At 43.4% G+C, this 21,721-nt stretch overlaps 1 long non-coding RNA gene across 1 annotated transcript in view; it reads left to right on the top strand.

Moving 5' to 3' along the window:
- LOC146809371 (uncharacterized) overlaps window positions 1-21,721 on the top strand; it is a 372,329-nt gene that overhangs the window by 325,624 nt on the left and 24,984 nt on the right. Inside the window, exon 4 of the long non-coding RNA XR_014966414.1 lies at window positions 15,803-15,912. This is a non-coding gene — a long non-coding RNA (uncharacterized LOC146809371). The remainder of the gene's footprint in view (window positions 1-15,802; window positions 15,913-21,721) is intronic.

Here is a 21,721-nt window from a genome sequence, read left to right as displayed (position 1 = left end):
AAGCAATAGGAGGAAAAATAGCATGTAGTATTAAGCTGATACATATTATCGTGATACATAGGAGAGATAGAAAAATCAAAGTACCTATACATCTACCATGTAATAGTTTACAGTATTTGCTTTTCATCCTGCTCTTTCTCTCGTTCGCTTTGTTCGAGATCTCATGCAAGCCAGAATACATGTTCAACCGCTTCACCACCTAGTGGACTTAATCGATCAAACGGGTTCTGACTTATGAGATCTAAGTTTCGCTTTATATTTCTGCTGCGGAGTCTCCTCTAGTAAAGGGGGCTCAAAGTCCGAGCAGTCAGTGTTCTTTTTAAAAGTACAGTCATTCCCGAAGTAGCGTTTACAGTGGTGAAGGTGTATCCAACCTTTCCGTCCCTCGACTTTCACGGCGGTCCTTGTTGTTAGCAACACCAGTTTCGGCGTTTTCCACCTCGGCTCAAGAGGACTTGATCTATCAAAGTTCCGGATTAGGACATAGTCGCCAGGAGCGATTGAGTATTCTTTGACCTGGGTGTTGTCAGGGAAAGCAGCGGCAACCTGCGAACGACAAGAGAGTAGTGCAGACATCAAGGAAGCCAGGTAATCTGTCAGCATGTTACTATCAACATCAGTAATCTTTTTCGGTATTGGAGTGCCCCACATATTCGGTGGTCTACCGAAGACCACTTCATAGGGAGATAAGCCTGTTCTAGAATGGGCTACCATTCGCATGTAAAAGAGGGCAACCGGCAGGGCTACCATCCAATCTACACCTTTGTCTGCGCAAATCTTTGCTAGTTTTATTTTTAATGTCTGATTGTGTCTTTCTACAAGGCCTGCTGCTTCAGGATGTCGCACACAATGGAACTTCCAGGTATACCCTAACAGAAGGGACACTTGTTTCATGAGTTCAGAGGAGAAAGGCTGACCGTTGTCGGAATATACGACACGCGGTAATCCATAACGTGGGAAAAACTCTCGTACCAATTGTCTGGCGGTAGTTACAGCAGTATAATCAGGGACTGGATAGGCTTCGGTCCACCTGGATAATGAACATACTACTACCAGGACATATTTGTAACCTCTACATCTATCCATTTGGATATAATCCATTTGGAGGACCTCAAAAGGATGGTCAGGTGGATGGAATCCACCTTGTTCCATCGGAATGCCTTTACCTGGATTGAATTGGCAACAGATCATACATGTTCTAACCTTTTGTTTCGCTGCTGCACGCAGGTGCTTGTTGAACCATATATTCTGTAAGCTGTCTAGCATTGCTTTCTCTCCTAAGTGTGCAGGACTATGTGCGGTATTTATGATTACTTGTACCATCGAATCAGGAAGAAACCATGTGGATTTGCCCTTAGTCATCCAACCCTGATCAGTCAGTACCCCTCCTTGTTCCGACCATTTCTTTAATTCGTCTATAGTAGCATGTGTCTGTATGTCTTGTACATCCTTGGAAGGATCCCTAACTGTCATGGCTTTGGACACTGATGGTACCTGTGACTTTGTCATGTCTAGTGGGGTCTGAGCTGTCTGTTTAGCAGTTCGGTCTGCCAGATCATTGCCTTGGGAAATGGTATCTGTGGCTCTGGTATGTGCTTTGCATTTTAGGATAGCTATGGCTGTTGGTAAATGTATTGCTTCCAGTAGGGCGTGAATAAGGGGGCCATGCTGTATCTTGGCCCCATGAGAGGTCAAGAAACCTCTTTCTCGCCAGAGCACCCCGAAATCATGAACTACCCCATATGCATATTGGGAGTCGGTGTAAATGTTTACTTTCAGGTGCTCAGCTCTTATGCATGCTTGTGTTAGGGCGATGAGCTCTGCTGCTTGTGCTGACAATATGTCTATTCTTTTAGTCTCTATTATTTCAGTATCAGTAGTCACTGCATATGCTGCCACTAATTCTCCCGCCCCTGTCCTCATGCATGAGCCGTCAACATATAGTGTTAGGTCGGGGTCTGGAAGTGCAACATCTGTCAAGTCTTGTCTTGGTTTAGTCACGGTATGTATTACTTCAACACAGTCGTGTAGTGAAAGGCTTTCTGTATTGGAGGGCAATAGGGTAGCGGGATTTAGTATGTTGCATCGTCTGATCTCTATGTGTGGTTGAAATAACGTCAGCTCATAGCCTGTCAGTCTAGCTACCGTCAGGTGTTGGGTTTGTGTCCGGTTCAAGAGAACCTCTACTGCATGCGGTACTTGTACTGTCAGAGGGTTGCCCAGCACTATCGAGTCACTTTGTCTTATGGCTAAGGCCGTTGCTGCAACAGATTTTAGGCACGCAGGCAAAGCCTGTGCTACTGGGTCCAATGTACTAGAAAAATAAGCACAGGGCTTGTGTTTTCCTGCATGATCTTGTGTGAGGACAGATAGTGCTGTTCCATCCCGCTCTGTCACAAAAAGCATAAACGATTTGTTGTAATCAGGGATTGCTAAAACTGGTGCTTGACATAAAGCTCTCTTTAATTCTTCAAATGCCACAGTGTGTTCTTGTGTCCAAGGGAGGACTTTAGTAGAGGCTGCCTCCTGTGTCGTCAACTGTATTAGGGGCTTGGCTATGTAAGCATACTGGGGAATCCACTGCCTGCAATATGAAGTGAGGCCAATGAATGCACGTACCTCCTTTTGTGTCGTGGGCTGTGAAAGACCTGAAATTAATTGTATACGCTCAGGTGTCAGTCTCCTACCCTCCTTGGATAGCAAGTGCCCAAGGTACGCCACTTGCTGTTCACAGAATTGCAACTTCGAAGGGGACACTTTGTGCCCCTTGTCAGCCAGGAAATGTAAAACCATCAGGGAAGCATCTTCACAATCATGGTCCGATCGTGCAGTGATGAGAATGTCATCGACATACTGTATCAGTGCTGTAGAGCTAGGCATATGAATACTATCAAGTTGTCGTTTCAGAGTCTGACTATAAATGCTAGGACTTTCCGTGAAGCCCTGTGGTGCTCTTGTGAATCTGAAGCTGCGACCTTTTAAACTGAAACCGAAAAGATATTGGCTGTCCGGATGTATTGGAATACTGAAAAATGCGTTCTTCAGATCTATTACTGTAAAGAACGTAGCATTCGCATCAATGGCAGTCAATATCGAAGAGATGTCCGGGACCACAGGGTACTGTGGTACCACACATTTGTTTAATTCTCGCAGGTCCACAACTAATCTATATACAGGTGGTATATTGGGGTCAGTTCTTTTAAGAATAGGAAGGACCGGTGAATTACATATGTTTGAATCAGTCTCAAGCACCACCCCTTGTGCAATCAGGTCGTCTATTATTTTTAGTAAACCTACTTCAGCCTCAGGTGGTATTTTGTATTGTCTGATCCGTGGTAGCACTACACCTTCCTTGAGGGTGACCTGGTGTGGCGTAATGTTCATGTAACCTACGTCAGTTGGGCCTTGTGCCCATAGGTGCTGTGGTACATCTCGGAGCCTGATGTCAATTTCTTTCATTACAAAATGTCCTTTAAAATCACGTAAATACAGTCGCACTCCTTCTGGTGAGCAACAGATTACTGCTCCTAGTTCTTTCAATGTCTTTATACCGAGCAAGTTTTCCGGACATGATTTAGTAAGTAGTAAGTCCGTAGTGTGTATCAGTGGACCAACTCCTAAGGAGACTGGTTCTGAAACCTCATTAACGATAGGTCTACCCGAAAATCCCAGGGATACACTCTTTGAGCCCGAGAGGGGTGCCCCGGGCACCTCGGAATGACTAATGGTAGTTCTACTAGCCCCAGTGTCAATCAAAAACCTTTTATTTTGTCCCAGTAACCGTGCATGCACATAGGGACCCGCTTGGTCCACAGGAACTGGAATGAGGGGCAGGTCGAATTCCCTCTCTGGGCAACTTCATGAATATGCCTGGTATTCTGGATAGTTATTTTGAGCGTGTTCATACATTTGTGTTGTAGCTCGGGCTGGTGCAGGTGCATGGACAGGCGGTGGCGGCGGTGGAAACGTATCTGATGTCTGATGTGTGTTACTGTCCTTGGGAGGATATTGACGAGGCTTTGTTTTACCTAGCGCTATATTGTTTTTCAGCACTGCACACTCATTTACGAAGGATGGGGATATGAATCACTACCGGGCTTAAGCCCACTGTTGATAGTAAAACATTTCTCAAACCTAGAATAAAAATCACTAGTGTCCTCGTCTGGCTTCTGTTTACAAGCTGAAATAGCATCCCAGTCTTCTTTCTTGGTAATTAATAATCTTGGCAAAACTTGTACAAGGAGTTCAGGTAATTCTTTAGCTCGGGGACCCAGACCAACCCCCGGGCCTCTTGCATTTTCTTCTCTTTGTAACACATCCCAGCTAATCTTGCTCTCTCCCACCTCCCAGTCTTTTTCTTTAAGTTTCTCGTAAATACCAGCAGGCAATAGTACTTTTAATAACTTTAGAACGTCCGCATATGTATATTCCCCTAAGCGGAGAATGTCTTTTAATTCCCTGTGAAAACCCCCCGGGTCTTTGTCATGGGAGGGCAACATTTTTTTCATTTCCAGTATCTCTAATTTGGACAGAGGGGTGTAGACATACACCCGTTGTAGTTCATTGTTTGCATCCTTTACAGGATGTACCTCACGTAGGGGGTTCAGTTTGTCGTATGTCTGTCCTTTAACCTGCGGTGGAACGGGAAGCAGGGATCTAGTTACATATACTATATATTTGTGTCGCTGATCCAAGATGACATTAATCAGTTCAGTACCCAAGTTCATCCATCTGTCTAGTATTATGTCGTCCAGCAACCTATACAATATACCTGGACCAGAGTACTGACTTTCATACAACGTTATTAAATGTTGGACCATGTAAACACCAGCTAAGCGCTGTTCATTCGGTGGAAGGCTCAAAAACGTCTGTGCTACGACATCGTTATTATATAAATCGTATTGGGATACCCACAGGGTGGCTGATCGTGCTAATTCGAGTTCGGTCGGGGTTAAGGGCTGTTCATTACCTAACCATTCGTTCACCGCTTTGTCGGTGATTTGGAACAAATTTTCAAGGGAAAATCTCTTTTTTATAGCCGTACCCTGTTTACGGTAATTCAGGCCTTTGGGTTTCTCGAATCGTCGGTCATGGCCCACGTATTGTATTTTATCTTGGTCCCCTGCTTCATCATCAGACGATAAAGCAGCTTTATCGTGCGGTCCTGCTTCGTGTGATGCTATTATTGCTTTTCGGATTTTGGTCAACATGTGGTCTGTCTGTCCTGATTTATCATGCTGACCGGCATCTATGCGATCACTCCAACCAGTATAACGATGGTCTACATCCCCGTTTCCTTCGTCTTTTTCTCTGATCAGACAATTAATTAGGAAGCGAAGGATGTAATTCTTAACAACCACTTTTCTATTTTGTATAGCATCTGCTATGCTCTCAGGACCTTCCCCTGTTCTTATGAATGTGTACATTTTCTTTAGATGTTTATCCATATCTGGTAGTTTTTCCAGATCTGTGACTGCTCTTCTAAGCCGTAGTGAAAACACAAGCATCCTGCCCTTTCCTGGGTCTGGATCATATATACATTCGGGGATGTCTACTTTTACTGTCGACACCCCTCCTGACGCTGTCCCGGATCCCCCCTCCTCGCCGTCATCGAGCTCCTGGAGCTGTTCTGGCGTTGGTGGTGCAGGGAAAGATCCGTCCACGTAGGCTGGTGGGGATTCCTCTAGATAGGTGTCAATAAACCTGTCGGATGCTGTTTTTAATTTTCGGGGTACTGGCGGAGGCACTCTAATGGGTCTTTCTACTGGAGTCACTTTTGCTAGTTCCTCTGAAAGGACGGGGTAAATACCAGCAACGACAGTATTCATTTTTCTTTCAGTCTGCTCTCTTTTTACTCGTTCCCCTTCCTCTCGTAAGTTCTGTTCTTTGGCTTTTTCTGATTCTTGCTTACTTCTCTCTATTTTGTGGAACTCTTTTTCTGTTCTTCTATGTGACTCCTTGCGCCACAACTCAATGGCATCTTTCTGAGCAGGTCTAGATTTTCTCTTCCATATTTCTTCCTCTACTTTCATAATGCTTTCCGCATCCCACGTTCCCGTGATAGGCCATCTATATTTTGTCTCTAAATCCTTCGTGTAATCTACCCATAGTTCCAAGAACAACACGGCATCTAAACCATGCTTACAGTACATGAAATGTCCAGGTGTGTCCCTAGGAGGAATGTTAACTGGTTCCTCTAGTACACCTTTTCTGGTACATATTTTACGTAGTTTCGAAAATAACGGCATGTTGGAATGTAGCCAAAATCAAAAATCACAATAGCGCTGTAAAAACAAAACTATAATAAAACAAACTTACATAAAACCTGACACATTCAAACCTAACTGAACCTGACTAGGACAATAACATTCATACAGGTATATCGGTGCACCTTGAATACTTTGAGATCTCTATTTCCTATAACTCTGACTGCATGCACTTGATTGCAACCCCCATGAGAAAACTCACCGGGAAGCGGAACTTGAACTTGAACTTGAACTTGAAGTCGAAGGCCTCCGAAACTTGACGCTGCGCGGGGAATGGCGTAACCTAGGTGGATCTCCAGAAACCTCGGACACACCTCTCTCGCAGGTGGGCTCTGGGTAGGACAATCTGCGTTCCTCACCGCCTCGTATGGATGCCTGGTCGCAGTCTGTCTCCTTCGTTGGCCTGAGGGAGTTGGCGGGAAAACCTGCGACGTGCGCACTTGAAGTCCGTCACGGCTGTGGAAGGGGGCAAAACTGGACCCTCATCTCCGGCGTGTGGGGAAAGAGAATAGTCCCTGTTCGGGCGCCATTATGTCGTAAATAAAATATTACGCTCTATGTATTTCAGAATATCAATAGGATCATGCATAAAGCAAGAGGCTGAGTCTGTGGTATCAGGTTCAAAAAGGGCTTTATTCCAATAACTCGAGTCAAAGGGAGAATATTACCATCACCACAAGGGATCTGGAAGGGACTCAAAAGTATTCTCAAAACATTATTCACAGAGTACAGTATATATACATCGGAAACGAAAAGAGCAAAAGAGAGTGAGATAAGAGCATGTGGGCGTGTAAGTAGGTGTGAAGGTGGGCGTCCATGTGGGCGTCCACTTGATGATAATGGGTAATTTGTCATAGGTGGGTGGATACCTGGAGGGGGTTGCGTGATCTGCTGGAATTGTACTGGAACTTTGCCTTACTTGTGCTCAACTCGAGCATGACGTGTAACTGACGTGGGGAAGGGTTGCTATGCAACCGGAAAGTCTGGAAGTGAGGCCTTCAGTGAGTGAGGCCTTCAGTGTCAGGACGACCAGCACATCTTGTTTTATCTGATATCTGATGTCTGGAGCAGGGACTGATTTGTGACATAGGTTGCTCATCACCAAGAGCCGATGTGGCATCTATTTCTTCATTTACTTCATTTACTGCAGAGGCCTTACATGGGGGCTATGGGCTTTTCACTGACGTGAGCTTTGCAATCTCACAAACAGAGACAGAAAGGCTGTGCTTTCTCCTGTGCTGATGGGCTATGTTGATCCCTCCTTCTCCAGGCAGGAATGCGGCTCTGTAGGAGTAAGCAGATAACCGTGCTCAATACTGTCTCGGCACCTTGTGACAGGGCCCCTTTGGCTGAGGCCCAAGTGTGTAAGGCCAAGGATACGCAGCTGCAGCTTTCTGAACGTCTGAGGCCTGAAACCTCTGTTCGGGTCTAGCTGAGCCACAAACACGGGTTTTTATGTGGTGCAGGAAAACATGATGCAAAACGTGTAGGCCTCAATACAGATTTGTCGTTTCTCTCATGGGGGACTGAATGATGGCAGGCCACGTTATAGCATAAGTCTCATGATAGGAAAGGCCATGGAGGGGAAATGCATAGGTTACATGCATGTGCACATAAGCGTTGGGGGGGGCACATGGGGACATATAGGCCTCATAGATTTTTATTTTCCTAGTTAGCTGGACATATCACTCGAGCAAAACCATTGAAATTCCTCCGATATAGTTAGTTGTACTAACTACATCTCACGCGCCCGCAATCCACTGCTGATGATGTCACATATTACATCATTCATGACATGGTCAGTGACATCACTGATGACATCACTGATGACATCATCCACGTGACAATCAGATACACCTCATCATACACTAGTATAACCTTTCATCACTCACTGTAAAATACAGAGTTTCAGATTTAAAACCATTGACACACCAATCCGAGTTTCTAAACACCCACTCAGTGATTCCTAGATCTATACACACATCTAATCACTTACCTATAGATTCACTCATACATGCTGTCAATGATCAATAGAACACTATCAAATATACTTATACACCTATATCGACAATACACACCAGCACACATCCTAATCACTTATGAAGTCATCCTACTCACTTATGCAAACAATGGATCATACTTACTTTTACTTAGCTATACACTTATAAAAAAACCACTTCATCTATTCATATAGATAATAACTCATACTTAGTGTGTTATAAAAACACTATTACAAGTATACATTTATCCATACAGTCACTCATACAATAACTGAGTCTTATGTATACTTATTTATATACAACAACTGACGCATACACTGGCTTTTATTTTCCTAGTTTGTTGGACATGTACCATTGAGACATATATTGGCTCATCGCCACACCCATAAAGATATTCACTCACCCAAACAACTGTTATAACATGCAGTTTTAACTTCAGATACCTACTGAATCAACTATTCACACATCTTTGGGCAGTCACACCCCCCCACTGAACCACACACACATTCACTCTCACATACAAATACTCAGTTAACTAATCAATAAATAATATAGACTTTCACGTAGCTAGTAACCAACTAGTGCAGCAGTTTACACAACAACTGACAAAGTGATACAGATATTCACATAGTTTAGTCACTATCCAATATATTTAGTGAGACACTATAAATTAGTCAAGTAAACAGTCAATCACATTGCTACTAAATCCTTCATCCAGATATTTATGTTTATATATCCACTCATTCTTCAATGCAAATTGCTATATATATATAATACATATTTAAATAACGAACCAAACCACATTCACTGGATGATGTCATCAGTGATGTCATCAGTAATGTCATTTGAGATGTCATCAGTGATGTCACTGACCATGTCATGAATGATGTAATATGTGACATCATCAGCAGTGGACTGCGGGCGCGCGAGATGTAGTTAGTACAACTAACTATAGCGGAGGAATTTCAATGGTTTTGCTCGAGTGAAATGTCCAGCTAACTATAACACCCCTAAAACCTATTGATTTCAGTGAATTTCTAAAGTTTTTTAAATGCTAATTCCTAACTATATCAGGCCTGAAACCTATGTTTTTTTTCAGTGAATATATATATATATATATATACACACACACACACACACCTACACACACACACACAACCCCTGCTCCCAAAGGAAAAGAACACGCACACGAGGATTGCATGAATACGGCTTCTTTAATATAATGGACATCACACGACCGGGCAGCCAAGAGAGACGCGTTTCAGCTTTAACAACAGCCTTTGTCAATCTGGTGAACGCCATGTTTTTTCATTTAATATGAAGTGACAAGTTCATCGACATTGTAAAAATATAAAAATACTTCATGTTAAATCTCAAATGATATACACTGCCTAATACATGAAAATACATTGCAAAATGTGCATAAACATGAAATAAAAAATAATAAATAAAAAATATAACATGTTCGGTGACTAAATCCACTTTTGTTCATTAACCAAAGTGAGAGGCGTCAACCACCTCACGTAGCACTGACATGTCACATGGGCTGTTTGAATTTGTATCATAGTGTAGACACGGAATGCCTAGTCTAATTGTGAATTCTGCTTGCCTTGCATGTGCTGGAAAAATAGTTCTGATAACATGGTATCGAAATCTGTTAAATTCTGTCTGCTTTAGAAACAAAGTTTAAATAATTATACACATGCTTCCAAGATATAAACAGTGCTGCCCACACCACCTGCGTCTAGTTAACGTCACTTAAAGCCGTAACGCTGTCACATCACTGTAGAGAAATCTCAAAGGACTACTGGTCCCATAATCCCACAATGAAACATCATCATTTGAATATAATCAGACATGGCAAATAACGAGCATGATATATATTTAACTTTTTTTAGCACATTATTAACATGTCTTGAGTAAAGTAGTATGTGAGGTCATCAAGGAGTGCCTGACGGGGACGAAAGTTATAGTTAGTTAACTAAACTATAACTGGTAAAAGTCCTAGTTTTTTTCCAGTCAATTTCTGTCTTTTAACATAAGTTAATATCTAATTACCATACCTACCTAAACGTCTAAAAGTTGTTTTTTCAGTGAATATATATATATATTAGGAATTAGCATTTAAAAAACTTTTGAAATTCACTGAAAAAACCATAAGTTTCAGGCCTGATATAGTTAGGAATTAGCATTTAAAAAACCTTAGAAATTCACTGAAAAAGCAATAGGTTTTAGGGGTGTTATAGATAGCTGGACATATCACTCGAACAAAACCATTGAAATTCCTCTGATATAGTTAGTTGTGCTAACTACATCTCGCGCGCCCGCAATCCACTGCTGATGATGTCACATATTACATGGTCAGTGACATCACTGATGACATCTCAAATGACAACTAGCCCACCAGGTACCTCCAGTATGCGCCAGGGAGCTACGTTGCAGAGAGGTGTTCAGAGGCCACACCCCTTTTTACAACACTCTGCAACGCAGTTCCGTGGCGCTTAGTGGAGGTACCTGGTGGGCTAGTTAGCCTCCAGGGGACCTCTGGATTGAACAGGAATGAATTCTCCAACTTAAAACGCGCCACAGGGCTAAAGTTCTTCCAAATAGAATGTTACGGATTTCCTATGGAAAATAGGTCCTAACTATATCTACCTACTGCTGGCGACCGCCAGTAGGTCATACATATATATATATAGATGATATATATAGTTCTAACAGCGGCAGGCGAGGGGATGGGATGGGCGAGGGGATGTTTTTATTGACGGCTTTTCCGCACTGATGACGGCAAGAGCCAGAAACGCGTCTGCGGATGTTTTATAGCCAACACATACCCCGTGAGTGCACCGGACCTCGGGATTACCAATTACTCCTTGTTTTTGCTATATATATATATATATATATATATATATATATATATATATATATATATATATATTACACAGTGGAGGTCGCCACTGTGAAGTTTTAGTTGTGGTTATGTCAGAGTTTCCATTAGAAGAGTGTTTATTGTTTCGATGATAACAGTGGCGTCATTTGGTGAGTCTTCATGAAACTTACCAAAATAAGTTTCACCCACCTCAGCGCCCTCCTAGAAAGTTTACGGGTGATTCATCAGGGGGGGCCTGAGAAAACCAGAGGGTCCCAAACAGCATTTTCCCAATGCAAAATACCGTAGGAATTTACAAAGCATTATCAAAACAAAGCAGAATTACAATAATTTTGACAGAAATCTAGACTCAGAAAGCGTGATTTTTGTAATCTAGTGTAAATCCATTCAGTTGTTTTTGAAAAATGAAGTTCAAAAGTTAGTGATATCTGGGCGCAAGATGTCAATAAATGCTGTGAATGGGCATTTTAAAGAGGACTAATCAATCCTAACTGGTTGTGTACAACCTGAGCAATATATTGTGGGAGGCAGTATAGGAATCAAAGACATGATCCCTGTGTCATGAAAATTAATTAAAAAAAATATAGAAGAAGGCAGGGTGGACACACCCGTTGTAACAAATGAGCACTGATCTGATGGTTTGTACAATCCTGTAGGATCAAGGTGATGTCAAACACGATGATACTCAACTTCTCCAAAAGACTGTTGCATCCAAAATGCAGTTATGCACTTCAGACCCGGCCAATTCCCAGGGGAAAGAGGAATGGTATTGCGGGAAAGAAAGAGAGAAGCACCCTCCAGTCAGCCTGGCCACTTATCTGTGTGGACGTTCCTTTTGTATCTTCTGTTTGGGTGTCCCCTCATCGGTGTTTTGTATGTGTTTGTGTGTATACTAATTGAATGCAAGAAACAGATACAAACTACTTCAAGTTAAGCTGTGTTTACTTAGTTTGAACTCTCAGCAATCTCCCCCAAGGCGGGTGTCATAGTCGCCGGGGATCTAAACTGCACTTTTGAGCCCCTGAGCAGCGATGACATTCTGGGTATTGGCGATATAGACTCCAAGCAGGGTATCCCCAAACTAACTCTTCCACCACTGAAAAAATGGTCAAAGAGAGCTGTACAAATTAATGCTCTCGCTCTGGAGTTCAACTTGAGGGCCACAAATGGACGAACCCTTTCTGATGGCTCGGGTGCCCCCACATTCACAAGAACTGGCGCCCCCTCACGCATTGATTATATCTTGTTGAGCACAGAGCTTTGGCCAGACCTCAGTGATATGGAAGTGGTTGATAGGTCCGAGAGCGATCACAATCCCTTATTTATGCAATTGAGGCGAGGGCTGGTTACTACTTCTATTGAACTCTCAACTATTCAGAGGCCCGGGGCTAGAGAGGTTGCCCCCACCAATTGTAACAGACGCCTGAAGTGGCCTAAGGTGGTAAAGCGAGAGAGGGACCTGTGTAAAATCAGAAGCATAGTCGAAGAAGGCATTGTAGCTCAGGACTTGCCCACAGGCTGTCTCTCGAAGACTCTCCCCCATAATGACTTCTTAGAAGTCTATCATCGGACGGTAGCACAGGTTGGGAATTTCTTTGTGACTCAGGAAAAGGGGGATCAAAAGCGGCATCCCCCAAAAACAGAAAACCCCTGGTTCTCACAAGATTGTAGGGCTATGAGACAGACTCTATCTAGAGCCATTAAATCCAAGGATCAGCTAGCTATCACCAATGCCCGGGAAATGTATTATACCACCATAAGAAAGGCAAAGCGTCTGTGGGACGAATCCCTCTGGCAGGATTTAAAGGTCGCAGCCCTACTAAAAGATTCATCCTCCTTCTGGAATCTTATAAACATCAGTACCAGGGGCGGGGCAGATCCAATCCCGAATCATATAACGGGGTCCCAGTGGCATTCACATTTCTCTAACCTTTATTCATCCAGGGAAAGAGAGGGCCATGAGGAGCAGTTGCCGGCATGGGAGCATTCGGAACATCTGGAATTAGAGCCCGTCTTTGGCCTAAATGAGGTCCTTTCTGCAATTAATACAATTGCCCCGGGAAAGGCAGCTGGCCCCGATGGTCTCCCAGGCGATCTACTGCTCCATGAAAAAGATCTCTGGGCAGAATTCATCCTTCGGATCCTAAAAAATCTAGCTCTAGGCTGCCCAATTCCGGACTCCTGGAAGGGGGCGGAGGTGGTGGCCATTTATAAGAAAGGGGATAGAGGGGACCCTGCCAACTACAGACCGATTAGTTTAATCGACGTAATTCAAAAAGTGGTTGGCAGAGTCCTCTTGACCAGGATTAAGGAGTGGATAGACGAGGAGGGCATTCTGAGCCATCTACAAGCAGGCTTTAGGGAGGGAGTAGGTACCATTGACCAGGTCTTTAGATTCTGTATTATATACTGGAAATCCGTGGTCATCGAAAAAGGCAGCCTATACTTGGCATTTATTGATTTAAAAACAGCCTTTGACCTGGTGCCACGCTCACAGCTGTGGCAGGTACTGCATGACCTGGGCATCCCTCCCCTAACTCTGGACCTCCTGAAACGTCTCCACGTAGGCAATTTTGCTAAAGTCAGGTGGGGACAACAGGGGCAGCTCACAGAGAGGATCTCCGTCGAGAAAGGTGTGCGCCAGGGCTGTGTCTTGGCCCCGACCCTGTTTTCTCTCTACATAAATGGTGTGGCAGACTATTTGAGAGACGACAGGGTCGATGCCCCAACCCTGTGCGGGGAAAAAATATCTACCCTACTCTTTGCTGACGACACTCTCTTGATCTCGAAAAGCCCTATGGGCTTACAAAGACTGCTGTCCCGCTTTTCAGAGTTCTGCGACTCCAGGGGGCTGCAAATAAACACGCTGAAAACTAAACTGATGGCGCTATCTCCCTCTAAAAACTTCAAGAACAACATCAAGCTCAATGGTACATCTCTTGAGCTAGTGGACGCTTTTGATTATCTCGGAGTGAGGGTAAATAACAAGCTTAAATGGGCCCCGCACCTCTCAAAAATGCTCCTTGCCCACAAAAGAGCTGCAGGTGCAATATCGAGACATCAGAGGCTCTCATATAGCAGGCCGATAGCGGCGGCTGTTAAAGTCTATGAGGGGAAGGCACTGTCTGCAGCGCTCTACGGGGAGGAATTGTGGGGTTTCGAAAATCTGTCAGAGCTACTTAGATCCGAGAACAAGTTCTTTAGGGACTTAGTCTCGCTTCCCCTGTCCACCCCGCTGGTTCCACTCCGTAATGACCTCGGCAGACAAAACATCAGTAACATGGCAAGGTTGCGCCCTATACTATACTGGGCAAGGATTAGAAGATCCCCTGAACTCCACCACTTTGCTTCTGCCCTGGACGAGTTACTAAATCTGGGAGCAGATCATAAGATTCCATGGGTATCAAACTTGAAAAAACATCTGCAGAAGATTGGTCTGGAAGAAGCCTGGGCGAGCCAGGTTCCCCCTCCCAAACTTACGATAAAAAAAAATCTATTGGGATTGGGTTACGGCCGATACCCTAAGAAATCAGGAGGGTGTGCTTACTGTAAACTTCCTGGATACAAAACCAGCTCCCAGCCTGGAATCCTTTATGGACCTCATTGAATCACCTGAAGACAGATCCCTATATCTCAAATTGAGATATGGCACGCTCCCACTCTATGATTTTCAAACCCGCTGGAGTAAGGTCATCACACACCCAAAAGGCTGCCCAGGGTGTGCCTCGCCCACAGAGTCTATTGGCCACTTCATGTTTGCCTGCCAGGCGTACAGGCAACCAAGACTAAGGTGGCTTAAACCTGTTTGCAATAATCTGGGTGTAAGGTCCGCTAGGGTGGCACTGCGTATCTTGACCTACGACACTACTGTCCCTAGTGTAATCTGTGGGACTGCCAAATACCTGGGATGGGCCTGGAGATTAAGACGTAGGTTGCTCAAGGCGCACCACCGTCAAGCTAACCACCCACTCCCCTGACCCTGTGACCATTATTGTTCACTCTATTAATTACAGGGGATATGTGAAATTGATACGTGTATATAAATGCTGTTTTTTAGTGTTTTTAACTATGCATGGATTGAAGCCACTTGTTGTAGTATATTTTTAAACTGTTTTTATCACACATTGCACTGCACTTTTATGATATTTTTATATGTCGAATAAAGTACTACAACAACAACTTAGTTTATATTCTCCTTGTAAAGTGTTACCCAAGTCTTACCTAAGTAATCTATTTTTCCCACCAGGGAGGTAATTATTAGTTTCAAGACTGAGTTTTATTTGGAAATCTTTCTAAAGAAGGGGGGATGAAGCGACATGGTTACCTCTTAAGTACTAAAAGGATCCAGGCCATTCCCAACACTGCTTAAACTTACTGCCCCCCGTATTACCTGATTTCAACCTCACAATTACTGTACTGGTTATTTCATTCAGTAATTAATGGCATTTATTTGAAAGCATTCAGAAGACTAACCTTCACAAGACAGTTAAATAAATGTGAACGTCCCAATAGTTCTAGTGGCCAAGTGCTGAGAAATCCAGCAAATAACTTTTTGTTAGACAGTTCCAAAGTTTCTTTAAAAAGTTTTTTGAAAAATAATAACATGTTCTGGCTTCCCACTGATTGACTTTTCTTTTGTCTTCTAGGAGTTGAGAAGTTTTAGGTCGTCAAGAAGCAGAGAGCCAGGAGGCATCCAAGTAGACCAGGACTCAGCACATGCACTCATTTCCATTTTTATCCAGACAGACATCTGTTGGTAAGTTGTTCTTTGATTATTTTTCCTACAGGTTTTGAAAGTTTGCATGTTCCAGTGTGGGATGCCTGGTGCGAAACTGCAGTGGACCGGGATCATGAAGTAATCAGACCTCTCTCGCTGAATCAGGAGTGACGGGATTGTAGCAATAGCAGTACCGGCAGGAGACTCCTCAAGCAAGAAGATGAGGTAAGTAGAGAAAATAACAGGCACTGTGATTCAGGTGGACGTGTCTTTTGCACTGGCGCATCATCAATAAGGGGGAATAAGGGCAAGATGAAATCGGGCCGGGTCAGGCAAGCACACCCCCCCCCAAAAATACGCCAACATAAATAGTCCCAAAAGAATTTGACTACAACAGGGATGGCAAAAGACACACAGTTGATGGCAGCACTCAATAGATCGCAGGGGGTTGTAGGCCAGTCCAGCCCAATAATTTCACCACTAGAAGCATATTTTGATAAATTAGCCAAATTTGAAAACATAGATACATTTTCTTTTTTAAAGGACCCAATGGCAGCAATCTTCTCCCAAACGGAAAATATAAAGTGTTTGCCCACCCCCCCTTGGGCCGCAAAAAGCAACTTTATCAAAATCGCATGAAAATGAGCAACTAAACAGTGCAAAAGAGTCAACAGACAATGAAAACCAAACAAAAACTCACCTGTTAAGAAATAAAAAAATTACCGTCCAGGCGGTGATGCACTCCGCAAACAACTGCAATAACGACTTGGAACTTGGCAAGCAAATATTCACAGAATCTGCAGAAAAAAATCCATATCATTACCGGATTGAAACGGTCGGTAAAGACTAAAACACTAAACCACCAACACTCAACTCCAAATAAAGATAAGCAAGCCACCTAAACCAACTGCCTGAACATGACGTAACACCTAATAATAACAAGGGATCGGAAAAAGATAATTAGAGAGTCTCTAGGCTACATTCTACATTAATAATGGATAGCGCAGAACTAGCTCTTGAGACTCAGACAAACTTTGAAACTGTTCCCTTTGCACTGCAAGCAGAAACTACAAACCAATCATATAAATTGAATCAAGTTACCGTAGTAAACTCGATCGACACATCAAAATTCAGGATATTTCTTCGATCATAGAAATTCCTAGCCATTCTTCAACACACATTCAGATTGATTCAAAATACAGTTCAATTATTGAAACAACGTTTAGTCCAAAGAGGGATCAATTTGGTATTCATACAAGATTCATAGTAGATTACTAGCACAACAGAACAACAATAACGTAGGAGACGAAACCCACAAACCAAAGAAGCACAAGACTCAAATTAATACAGAGAACATATCATCTTTACACTCCTCATTACTAACTATTCTACAATCGTCTATCTCCGTATTAAACATGCAGTCTGACAAACTTGACCTTCGGATTGATCACATGAACATAATAGCAACTCAGATCTCCAGTATTAATACCAATATAGGAGTAGTAACTCAACAGCTTGCAATAGTACAAGCAGTTAGGGCTCCAGAGCTACAAGGCAACTGTAAATGTGATCAAATAATAGATAAATGATGTACCCTGCCAGTCATACTATCAGACATAGTAAATGAGATGAGAAACCAGGAGGTCCCAAAATGTTCTAAAAAAAAGCACTCAAGAGGAAAAGATTCAACAGCAAGCCCTTTCAATAGTAAACTCAATGGCAACGGAAATACAACAGCAAAAAGCAGAGCAACAAAATGTGGCAAAGGAAAACAATCAACACAATAGCCCTAATAGAGACCAAACGGTGGTATTGATGATAAAATTATTACTATATGGCCCCCAGGCATCGTTGTCAGACACAGATGGCTTTAATATTCAACCATTGACAAAATGACAAACAAAACTGTCCAGGAAGGGTAGAAGAAATATCAATTGTCCAAAGCAAAAGGAAAAATACGGCAAAAAGTGTTACTCAGTGTTTAATATCACACCAAAAAATCAATTTCTTCCAGTAATAAGGCCAGCAGAGGCAAACGCCATAGACTCTGTGCCATTGGATTGATTAGTGCAGGTACTAACCAACGTGTCCAAAAGTATAGCTAACTCAGACAAGGAGAAGAAAAGCCAGAAAGATATAAGCAAGCAAAATATAGCCAAACAACCTCTACTCCCAAAGAAATCAGATCCCCCCAAAAAACTGACCATATGGGATCAGACAGATAATCTACAACTGGAGACATCAATATCTGACAATCAAGATTCAGAAGAAGAATCTTCACCAAGGAGTACAGAAGAACAAGATCAAATTAACCAACTTGAGAAACCAAGTACACCATCTAGAAACCGCTCAGAAAGGAACAACCCAGAAAGGGTCATACCCCTCAGTAACAATTCAGCAGCTGTTTTAACAGCAACAATGGTCGCCGCAAACTATAATAAAGCAAAAAAACATGAATGTTTAATAACATCGCCAGCAGACAGGACCATTGTGATCACATGCCCCTTATCAGGAAACAATTCAACGAACAAGCAACACCGTGAAAGTGACATTGTCCCTGCTTCCACCAATGACAATAAATTGAGAAGAGACAGTGCGAACAATGTAGATTGAATGAAACATAGAAGGGAAATGCAGGATTACCCAAGGAAAACATCGCATGAACTGTCTGGACACTCTTCATGTCTGCCAGTGTGGAAATGTGCCTAAAAGTGAGCACACTGGTGCAGGGTCACCCTCTTGTCCATGGGTCCAAAGACTAACAAAATAGAGATCGGCACTGGAGTTGGAATAAATAACAAGTTTATTAATCACGCATGAGTGGGACCACATCCACACAACACTCTCAAGTGCTGCAGGAGGTAGTACACTGAATTCACAAACCGTCGTCCCTTTTATACCGGTTTTCTGCAATGTAAGCATGTGAACAGAAATAGGAAGAACAAGTTTTAGAAATTGTTATCAGCAAACAAGGGCAGATGAATAACTACGTGGTCAGCAAAGTGGGAGGGGAGCAGGAATGCTTATGGCAGCAGTAAATGGCAGCAGTATTTGCCCGGGAGGGGGGCCACGCGGCCTCCCTCCTAAAAATAATAAAAAAATAAAAATAAAAAACGGCCCCGGGGGATGGGTTCCCCGGGGCCAAAAGGGGCCACAGGAGGGGGGCAAGGCAGTCCCCCTCCAAAAAACAAAAACAAAAAAAAATAGGGCCATGTCCCGGGGGATCAATATAGATGTGACATCATCAGCAGTGGATTGTGGGCGCGCGAGATGTAGTTAGTACAACTAACTATAGCGGAGGAATTTCAATGGTTTTGCTCGAGTGAAATGTCCAGCTAACTATAACACCCCTAAAACCTATTGATTTCAGTGAATTTCTAAGGTTTTTTAAATGCTAATTCCTAACTATATCAGGCCTGAAACCTATGTTTTTTTTCAGTGAATATATATATATATATATATATATACACACACACACACACCTACACACACACACACACACACAACCCCTGCTCCCAAAGAAAAAGAACACGCACACGAGGATTGCATGAATACGGCTTCTTTAATATAATGGACATCACACGACCGGGCAGCCAAGAGAGACGCGTTTCAGCTTTAACAACAGCCTTTGTCAATCTGGTGAACGCCATGTTTTTTCATATAATATGAAGTGACAAGTTCATCGACATTGTAAAAATATAAAAATACTTCATGTTAAATCTCAAATGATATACACTGCCTAATACATGAAAATACATTGCAAAATGTGCATAAACATGAAATAAAAAATAATAAATAAAAAATATAACATGTTCGGTGTACTAAATCCACTTTTGTTCATTAACCAAAGTGAGAGGCGTCAACCACCTCACGTAGCACTGACATGTCACATGGGCTGTTTGAATTTGTATCATAGTGTAGACACGGAATGCCTAGTCTAATTGTGAATTCTGCTTGTCTTGCATGTGCTGGAAAAATAGTTCTGATAACATGGTATCGAAATCTGTTAAATTCTGTCTGCTTTAGAAACAAAGTTTAAATAATTATACACATGCTTCCAAGATATAAACAGTGCTGCCCACACCACCTGCGTCTAATTAACGTCACTTAAAGCCGTAACGCTGTCACATCACTGTAGAGAAATCTCAAAGGACTACTGGTCCCATAATCCCACAATGAAACATCATCATTTGAATATAATCAGACATGGCAAATAACGAGCATGATATATATTTAACTTTTTTTAGCACATTATTAACATGTCTTGAGTAAAGTAGTATGTGAGGTCATCAAGGAGTGCCTGACGGGGACGAAAGTTATAGTTAGTTAACTAAACTATAACTGGTAAAAGTCCTAGTTTTTTTCCAGTCAATTTCTGTCTTTTAACATAAGTTAATATCTAATTACCATACCTACCTAAACGTCTAAAAGTTGTTTTTTCAGTGAATATATATATATATTAGGAATTAGCATTTAAAAAACTTTTGAAATTCACTGAAAAAACCATAAGTTTCAGGCCTGATATAGTTAGGAATTAGCATTTAAAAAACCTTAGAAATTCACTGAAAAAGCAATAGGTTTTAGGGGTGTTATAGATAGCTGGACATTTCACTCGAACAAAACCATTGAAATTCCTCTGATATAGTTAGTTGTACTAACTACATCTCGCGCGCCCGCAATCCACTGCTGATGATGTCACATATTACATCTTTCATGACATGGTCAGTGGCATCACTGATGACATCTCAAATGACAACTAGCCCACCAGGTACCTCCAGTATGCGCCAGGGAGCTACGTTGCAGAGAGGTGTTCAGAGGCCACACCCCTTTTTACAACACTCTGCAACGCAGTTCCGTGGCGCTTAGTGGAGGTACCTGGTGGGCTAGTTAGCCTCCAGGGGACCTCTGGATTGAACAGGAATGAATTCTCCAACTTAAAACGCGCCACAGGGCGTGTTTGCACACATATCACCTGAGGCCCTGCCCCCTACCTTCACCACTGCGCAAACGCGCCCCGTGGCACGTTTTAAGTTGGGAGATTAAGTCCCCTTGAATCCTGAGGTCCCCTGGCGGCCAACTAGGCCACCAGGTACCTCCAGTAAGCGCCACGGAGCTGCGTTGCAGAGAGGTGTTAAAAGGGGCGTGGCCTCATGACACCTCTCTGCAACGCAGCCCCCTGGCGCATACTGGAGGTTCAGGGTGGGCTAGTTGGCCCCCAGGGACCCCAAGCATTCCAGGGGAATTAGTTCCCCCTCTGCAAACGCGCCAGGGGGCGTATTTGCAGAGTGGGGTAAGGAGGGGGCGTGGCCTCCGGCCCGATTTTTTTTTCAGAAGGGGGGCTATGTAGCCCCCCTTCTTTTTCTAATGTATTGGCCCTGGGGACCCCATCCCCCAGGGCCTGCCCCCAATTTCTTTTATTTATTTTTTTAATCGGGAAGGGGGCCACGTGGCACCCCTCCCGAGGCCATAATTTGCCCCGGGGACCCCATCGCCAGGGGCATGGCCAACTTTTAAAATCTTTTTATGGAGGGGGCTGCGTAGCCCCCCTCCTTTGGTCACTTTAAGGCCCCCATCCCCCGGGGCCAGCCATTGATTTTTTAATTTTTTTTTCTCCTAATGTTGGAGGGGGTGCCGCACGGCCCCCCTCCCAGGCCACTTATGGCCCCAGGGACCCCATCCCCGGGGCCTGGCTCTCATTGGGGACGGTGGGGGGTCCTAATCCCCCCATGGTCCCAGCCGGCTTCCCGCCTCCTGCGGGAGCCGGCATTGCTTTTCCACATGGGGAGCAGCTAACACCTATTTTAAAGTTGCCCCGGGGGGTGGCGGTTCCCGGGGCAGTGTGGGGTGG

Source organism: Triturus cristatus, chromosome 7, assembly GCF_964204655.1.
Source record: "Triturus cristatus chromosome 7, aTriCri1.1, whole genome shotgun sequence".
NCBI lineage: Eukaryota > Metazoa > Chordata > Amphibia > Caudata > Salamandridae > Triturus > Triturus cristatus.
The sequence above is the reverse complement of the archived record's forward strand: the minus strand, read 5'-3'. Positions and strand labels throughout refer to the sequence as shown.